The sequence below is a fragment of the Pteropus medius genome, unplaced genomic scaffold (assembly GCF_902729225.1).
Source record: "Pteropus medius unplaced genomic scaffold, Ma_sr-lr_union100, whole genome shotgun sequence".
Taxonomy (NCBI): Eukaryota; Metazoa; Chordata; class Mammalia; order Chiroptera; family Pteropodidae; genus Pteropus; species Pteropus medius.
Genome location: NW_024344437.1, coordinates 1,399,129 through 1,407,779, shown reverse-complemented (window position 1 = coordinate 1,407,779; position 8,651 = coordinate 1,399,129). Strand labels below are relative to the sequence as shown.

At 36.5% G+C, this 8,651-nt stretch overlaps 1 pseudogene; it reads left to right on the top strand.

Annotated features, from left to right (window-relative positions):
- The first annotated feature begins 730 nt into the window (after positions 1-730).
- Positions 731-849, top strand: LOC120610761 (uncharacterized; annotated as a pseudogene).
- The last annotated feature ends 7,802 nt before the right edge of the window (positions 850-8,651 follow it).

The window sequence follows — 8,651 nt, the reverse complement described above, 5'->3', positions numbered from 1 at the left end:
CCATATTTAACCCACTAAACTTTCTGTAAATCAGTCAATCATCCATGATTATTTTACTTATGTCAAAACTAAAGTTTACTAAGACACTGAGGTCACATTGTGTGGACTAGGATCCTGATTATTAGTTTATAATCAATCTCCTCAGAATATTAAAAAAGCAAACTATTTTTAAGTTTTTTTAATCAACATAATCTAATTAGAATAGTAACTACTATTGGGGAAAACTTTATTTTTCTACTATCTGTTCCAGCTTCATGCCAATCACTTGATATTCACTACAGATGGGATTCTAGATCTCATTATTAAATTTAATTATTTTTGAGCAAATAAAAGAGGAAGCAATGATTATCAAGATTCATGTCTGGTTAGCTTAACTTAATGAATGACTATGTAGCTGATTGAATGACTATACTGATAGACAAAAAGAAACTAGTAGATATCAAAAAAATGTGGATTTCAATAAATAGTTATCATGAATATTTTATGAGGATAAAATGATGAGGGGAATCTTATAAGCAAAGAAATTCTGTGGCCTTGAATACAAAGTCATTCACTAACTGTTTAATAAGGATAACATGGGTTGGGTTCGAGGACTAAAAGTAGCTGAGTAATCATTTCCGCAAAGCTGTGAACGAGTTAGTCACCAGGTTTCTGTCAATCTTTGAACTTTATCTTTGACCTTTTTCTTTTCTAATCTGCTTCTTTTTGTGAAAATAAATAATAAAGCCTTGTCTACGGCCACGCTACCCTGAACATGCCCGATCCCGTCTGATCTTGGAAGCTAAGCAGGGTCAGGCCTGGTTAGCACTTGGATGGGAGAACACCTAGGAAGACCAGGTGCTGTAGGCATAATAATAATAATAATAATAATAATAAAGCCTTTTTTGGCTACTTTTACAGTTTTTTACAATCCGCTTTGGACTCTGCTCTTCTTACACATTTTCTTTCTTAGTTATGTATCTCTCCTCTAAATTCAGAGCTCTCTAGGCAAATTATTTTATTGCCTTAAGTTCTTTCCTTTTTGCTTTATTGAAATATTCTACAACCTACCATTGAAATTAAATTTTGAGAGTTCCTTTCTTGAACCACGTTCTTTTCTAGAACTCCGTTACTTTAGCCAAACAACATTGATTTTTATTCTGAATTTTACAAAATACAAGCCCTAATATTTTGGATACTTATCTGATTTTGTTCAGACTTACCTTTAGAGATGACAGACTTTAACAAAACATGGCATTTTTTCCTAGGGCTCTCAAAGCTTCAATCTTCTGTATAATCTTATACCAGAATTAGGTCTCTCTTGCCACAACTGAGTTTTTGGAGAGCCTAACACATATATTTTTACCAATTAGAAATCTAACATTTTCCAAGCATTACATTCTCAATTAAGTGCTTTATTGACTTTGTGCTAGTGATCAGAAGATTTATATTTTATTTATTGTATTCATGAACATCTGGCTTGAAAATCTGATAAATTCAAAAATATCAATACACTTATTTTTCTATTTTGTTTTAGCACTGTTCAATGTGTTTGATGTCTTCCAAATGATTAGTTTCATTGCAATATTTCTTCATTAATGTGTTAGTAAAACCAAAATAAGTGATTTATTTTCCTTTCGTAGCTTTAAGAATTTTTGCCACTTATTCAGACATGACTAACTTAACTCCTTTGAGATCTTATTGTCAAAGTAAAATGAGATTTTATTGATAAAGTAACAAATTTAAGATTGAGCAGATGAAATTATTTTTAATAAAGTTTTAGTAACTAAAATCCTAAATGTTGACTTGTAACTTATCTGTAAATTCAATGTTAAACCTTAACGCATGTGAGTGGTTCATAGTAACACAGGGAAAAAATTATTTTGGCCATCATCCAGCTAATTTGGGTTTACAGTACTATTGTATGAAATGTCTAGATCAGCGTTGGTCAGTCCTAGTTGCACATTAGACTGACCTGAAGATCTTTAAAAATACAGCTAGCTAGACCACCCCCTCCTCCAAATAAATGTTATACTCTGGAAAATAATAATAACCATCAACTCTAAAGCAGAAAAATGAATACAAGGCTGAGCAGGAAAACCGTCAGGTATGTTTTCAGCACAAACATTCTTTCCTTCCCTTCAATTTCTTCATCTTTCAAACATTCTCCAATATTTGCTATAGCATGGAATTCCACTGCATGAAAGTCTTTTTCTTTTTCTTTTTTTTTAAGAATTCATCTGTTAAACAAGCTCATAGATAGAATACATCGATGGTTGCCAGATGAGAGGGATGGTTAGGGGGCTGGGTGAAAAAGATGAAAAGATTAAGAAGTATAAATTGGTAGTTACAAAATAGTCACAGAGATGTAAAGTACAACAGAGGAAATATAGTCAGGACTACTGTAATAACTATGTGTAGTGCCAGGTGGGCACTGGATTGATGAGGGAGGTCACTTTTTAAATTATGTGGATGTCTGACCACTGTGCTGTACACCAGAAACTAATATAAAATATAATGTTAGATATTAACTGTAATTGAAAAATAGAAAAAAAAGAATTTCATCTGTTAAAGTATACCTCTGAGAAGCAGAAGTAAAACTTTCATCTGTTATCAGCTATTTATTTTTTAAGGTAAAAATTAGCTTATCTCCTTCTGTTTGAGATCAGATTCTGATAAGAAAAATTAGGAAGAATTCTAAGTAAACTTATGAAATTGGTACCATGTTTGTCCCTTAGTAAAGATCATTTTCTCTTCACTTCTTTCCTTCCTCTTTATAACTTTATTAGATCATTTTTTCACAGAAACATATATTAATATTGAAATTTAAAGGGTGATTCAAATATTAATAAAAGTAAAAGACAGCATAGACAGAGTAAAACTTAAAGACTTGAGGCACAGAAACTGTTATATATTTTTAAGTGGCTGCTACTGGGATGACAGATGGCCTGGGTCGAATCCTTGGTTATCTAGTCATCAGCTGTGAGATCATCGAGAAAATCACTTAACATCTCTGTGCCTCAATTTCCTTAGCTGAATAATCAGCTAAAAATATCTGCCCTTTCAACACTGTAGTGATGTTTTAAGGGTTATTTTAAAAGTACGAGGGATTTTTTAAGTAAATGACCAAATAGAATAAATACTGTGTCTTTTCAAAGTCGACAGAATTGAACATCACTCTCAAAATTTCCAACTCCATATTTATGTCACATGAGACCTTGAAAGGGCACTAAGCGAACTAAGTTTAGTTCAGCCTTGATGGGCATGGTGATTGACCTCAAGAAACTGTTGTACAATAGCCCCCCAAATAATGGTGAAAATGTCTACTGTTATTTTTTGTTGAAGAAATGGACTGTGTGTAAAAGTACTTTTTAAACTGTAAAGCAGGAGAACGAAAATTTGGAGATTTAGAATTAAGACCTTTGCGGAGAGAAAAAGACGTAGAGGTACCTACTTAGCCTATTCGGGGAAAAAGCTCTGGGGTGATACAGAGAAAAAACCCAACTGTAGAGGAGAAAGGGAAGTCCCAGTGAACAAAACAAAGTACTTGGTGAATAATTTTACTGTGAGGGTTGTACGATTAGGTAATGATAACATTGAGATGTTAAACTGACAAGTCTTTAAAATTCATTATATCCTGATTAAGAAGAAATATATATGAATATGAATATTATTCAAATTTTCATGATAATATACTATAATTTTCCATATTTGTTTGTAAATAAATGTAAATTAAATTTTAAAAATCTTTTTTAGTATTTTGTCTAAAGAGTTACAAGATACTTCTTGTATGTTTTTTTGTTTTGTGTTTTGTTTTTGTTTTTGGCTGCCAGGAGACAGAGAGATTTGCCACTGACTCAAAAATGTTAAGTGGTTTCTATTCTACTGGTGCACGCTGAAAAAGCAGCTGTGCTTTGTATTCCTCATTGACATGAAAACAGTCCAAAAAGTAGTTTTTGATTATTTTGCATGGTCACTTTCAGGGAAAAGCTTTAAATAACCTCATTAGAGCTTGCATTAAATTCTAGCTTAGGTGTTCTGCTTAAGGTCTTGCAGGTCTTATCTATAAGTCACTATGGCATATCTAGAGAAAAAGTAATTCTATGAGTGTCAAGATCAGGGTTGCTATTTCTGTTGGGGATCATGTTACCATAGTAATATATTCCCTGTGGCTTAGAAAAGATTTATTTTGCTTAAGTGCTATTTTTATATTCTTCAAAATGAAATGGAGATAAAATTTTAAAACGTTTTTATTTTGCCTTTAACCTTAATAGCAATTTTAGAAAGAAGGATAAAAGTAATCAATGAGTCTCATTTTAACAACTTGCTTTTACTATATCCTGGCCATCATTAGAATGACCACGTCAATGGAAATTAGTACCTGTTTATATTTCATTTTCTCTTTTGATTTATGATCGTCCATGCATGGGGGACAGAATTGGCACCACTATTCAAATGTGGTCTGGATGTCAAAACTGATATGCCATACTTGCATGAAGAAGTAGAAAGAAATTTATTACTTACATACTAAGGCTTTCTCTGGAGAGCAGAGTAGTCTGTCAAGAAGATTCAAAAGTGGTATGAATACAAACATCAATAAAAGAAAATGACATGTATTATTGAAATGGTTACTGTGAAACTGTCATAGGATGCTCTTCTGTAACAACAGTGAAGACAGATGAGGCGTATCCTAGTTTTAAGAAGTACTTCCTAGTTTGGGATGCATATGGAAATAGTAAACTTCACACAATGATGTTTCTGAGGAGACGCAGGCACACATGTGGAGCCTTAAAGCTGAGATCCAAATATGCTTAATCAGGAAATTAGATCAGTCTCATGAATAATGCTTGAGGCAGTGGCTTTCCATTGAGCCAAACTTATTTTTTACACTTCTGTTTGGTCATGTAGCTCCAAAGGCATCTTATAGGCCAGGTGATTAATAGATAATTTGCATCACCAAAAGTATTGTTCTAACAGTGTACTTGATACCTGCAGTGTGTGAAGCAACCTGGGACACTTCTAACATTTTCAAAGTGTGAGAGCGATTAGGGGAAAACTGGCCCTTTGTAGGGCAGCAATTCGTACGAAGTGGGTTCTGGCAGCCATGGCTCGAAAGGAAGTGTCCATCCTGAAGAGACTTCAAAACATTGAAACCAACAATGTAGTATGGTGTTTCAAGTCTGTGGTTCTCTTGTTGCTATGAAGAGGAGAGAGAAAAAGTATAAAATTTAGAGAAAGTTCTTAGCACATGCAAAGGACATGTTTCGTTATAACTGCCTACTTAATCCAGCAGTCCATTCAATGATTCAGTGCTAGAATTGGTGTATATTGTGAAGTCTAAGGTGGCACTCTGAGAATGACCTGGAAGGATTACGGATCTTATCTGTGATGCATGTAATACACTTTGATTTGGGCAAGTTCTTTACCCCAGTATTCTTGACTGCGATGCTGTTCTAAGTCAGTCCAATACGAAGGTAGCTGTGCTGATTGTGTGACCAGTTTTCACTGCTGAAGAGCTGGTGGGAATCATTGTATAGAGATCCATGATCTCGAACTTACTCTCTTCAATGACTGCATGAGCTGATTCTAATACATTGGCAAATTGGGGCGTTTTCCGTAGCAGCCCTTTAACAGATGTCCTATACACTGTTTCTTTGCCAGCTGGAAGAAACATCAATGTGATTTGCATGTAGTATCACTGGGAAAGTGATAATAAGTGTTTCTGGTGAGAATATTTTCGTATTCGGTGTCTTCCACAACCCATTCCAGAAATAACAAAAACAATGTTTTGGAATGCCTAAGGAAATCGTATGCCTTTCCTAAAGATGTTTCTGATGAGACACTGACACACTGGTGGAGCCTTAAAGTGCGGATCAGAATATGTTTAACAGGAAGTTAGATCACTGTGATGAAAAATGCTGGCGGCAGTGCCTTTGAGTCGCTTCCATGCTGCACACTTCTCTTTTGTCATGGTGCTCTCAATGCATTCTATGGATGAAGTGATCGTAGATAATCTGAATTGCCTGCATTTTTGTTGTAAGAGGCAACTAGACACTTGTGATGTGTGAAGCAAATGGGGAAGCTTGCAACATCTAAAAAGGGAGAAAGTGATTAGGTAAAACTGGCAGTTTCCAAGGTTGTAATTCGTATTAAGCGTGTCCAAGCTCTCGTGTTTTGAAATAAAGTGTATACATTGAACTCACACCGTTGTGATAAACTACATGGCTCGTAGTTTCAATACTGTGGTTCATTTGTTGCCATGAAAAAGACAGAGAAAATCTATATACTTCTCAGAAAGTCCACGGCACTCGTAATGGAAACATTTTCTAAATATTTGCATTCTTTAATCCAGAAGTCCATTCAGCGACTCAGTGCTAATATTGGTGTCTACTGTAAAGGCTAAAGAGGCATTCTAACAATGAAGAGGAAGGGATTACAGTTCGTATCTGTCATGCATGTAATACCGCTTTGATTTGGGTAAGTTCTTTACCCCAGTGTTCTTGACTGCATAAATGTCAGTTAGTCTTATACGAATGTGGCTGTGTTGATAATGCGACCAGTTTTCAATGACGAAGAGCTAGTGGGAATCACTGTATGGAGATCATTGTAAAGGGCCAAATTGGCCCTCCGTTTTCCTTGTCCAAAAAAATGCAAAGGACATCTGTTAAGGAGCCACTCCTATAAACTAATGAGAAGCTGCCACTGTATTAGTATGAGCTCATGCAGTCTGTGAAGAGGGTAAGTTCGAGAGATCATGGATCTCTACACAGTGATTCCCACTAGGTCTTCAGCACTGAAAACTGGTCTCATCATCAACACAGCTCCATTCGTATCGGACTGAGAACTTCACCATAGTCAAGAACACTGGGGTAAAATACTTTTCCCAAATCAAAAAAGGATGATACACATGAAAGGTATGATCCGTAATCCCTTCCTCTTCATTGTTAGAGTGCCTCCTTGGACTTCACATCAGACAGCAATTTTAATACTGAATTGTTGAACGGACTTCTGGATTACAGGACGCAAATATTTAGAAAATGTTTCCTTCGCACATGCTGCGGTCTTTCTCAGAAGTGTATTTTTGCTGTCCTTTTCATGGCAACAACTGAACCACAGTATAGAAACGGTGTGCCACATGGTTTATCACAACGGTGTGAGTTCAGAATATTCACTCTATTCCAAAACATGACAGCTTGAATCTGCTTCGAACGAATTACAACCTTGGAAACTGCCAGTTTTACCTAATCGCTTTCTCCTATTTTAGATGTTGCAAGCTTCCCCATTTGCTTCACACACCGCAGGTGTCTAGTCGCCTCTTACAACAAAAATGTAGACAATTCAGATTATCTATGATCACTTCATCCATAGAATACGTTGAGAGCACCACGATAAAAGAGCAGTGTGCAGCATGGAAGCGACTCAATTCAAAGTCACTGTTGCCAGCATTTTTTGTCACAGTGATCTGACTTCCTGTTATGCATATTCAGATCCGCACTTTAAGGCTCCACCAGTGTGTCAGTGTCTCATCAGAAACATCGTTAGGAAAGGCGTACAATTTCCTTAGGCATTCCAAAACATTGTTTTTGTTCATTTCTGGAATGGGTTGTGGAGGACACCGATTATAAGAATAATGTAACCAGAAACATTTCTAATCACTTTCTCAGTAATATTACACGCAAGTCACATTGGCATTTCTTCCAGCTGGCAAAGAAACACTGTACAGGACGTCTGTTAAAGGGCCACTACAGAAAACGCCCCCATTTGCCAACGTATGAGAATCAGTTCGTGCAGTCAATGAAGAGGGTAAGTTCGAGATCATGGATCTCTATACAGTGATTCCCATCAGCTCCTCAGCAGTGAAAACTGTTCGCATCATCAATACAGCTACCTTCCTATCGGACTAACTTAGAACTACACCGCAGTCAAGAACACTGGAGTAAAGAACTTGTCCAAATCAAAAGTGTTATTACACTCATGACGGGTAAGATCTGTAATCCTTCCGGGTCATTCTTAGAGTGCCTCCTTAGACTTCACAGCATACACCAATTCCAGCACTGAATTGTTGGATGGACATCTGGATTAAAGGATGCAAATATTAGGAAAATGTTTCCTTTGCATATGCTGTGAACTTTCTCTAAATTTTATACTTTTATTCTCTCCTTTTCATGGCAACAAAAGACCCACGGACTTGAAACACCGTAACACAGGGTCGATCGCAAAGGCTGAGGTCTCTTCAGGACGGACACTTCCTTTCAAACCATGGCAGCCGGAACCCGCTTTGTATAAATTGCCACCACGCAAATGGCTAAGGTTCCCCTAATCGTTCTCACACTTTGTAAAAGTTGGACGTATTCCAGGTTGCTTCACACATAGCAGATATTAAGTCCCCTGTTAGTACAATACCTCCAGCGACGCAACTTCTCTATTAATTCCATGGCGTAAAGGACGCCTTTGGAGCTATGTGACCGACCAGAAGTGTAAAGAATAAACTTGGCTCTCCGGGAAAGCCACTGCCTCAAGCATTATTCATGAGACTGATCTAACTTCCTGAGTAAGCATATATGGATCCCAGCTTTAAGGCTCCACCTGTTATAAACTAAAGGGAATCTGACACTGTATTAGTACCGGCTCATTCAGTGTATGGAGATGGTAAGTTCAAGATCTTGGATCTC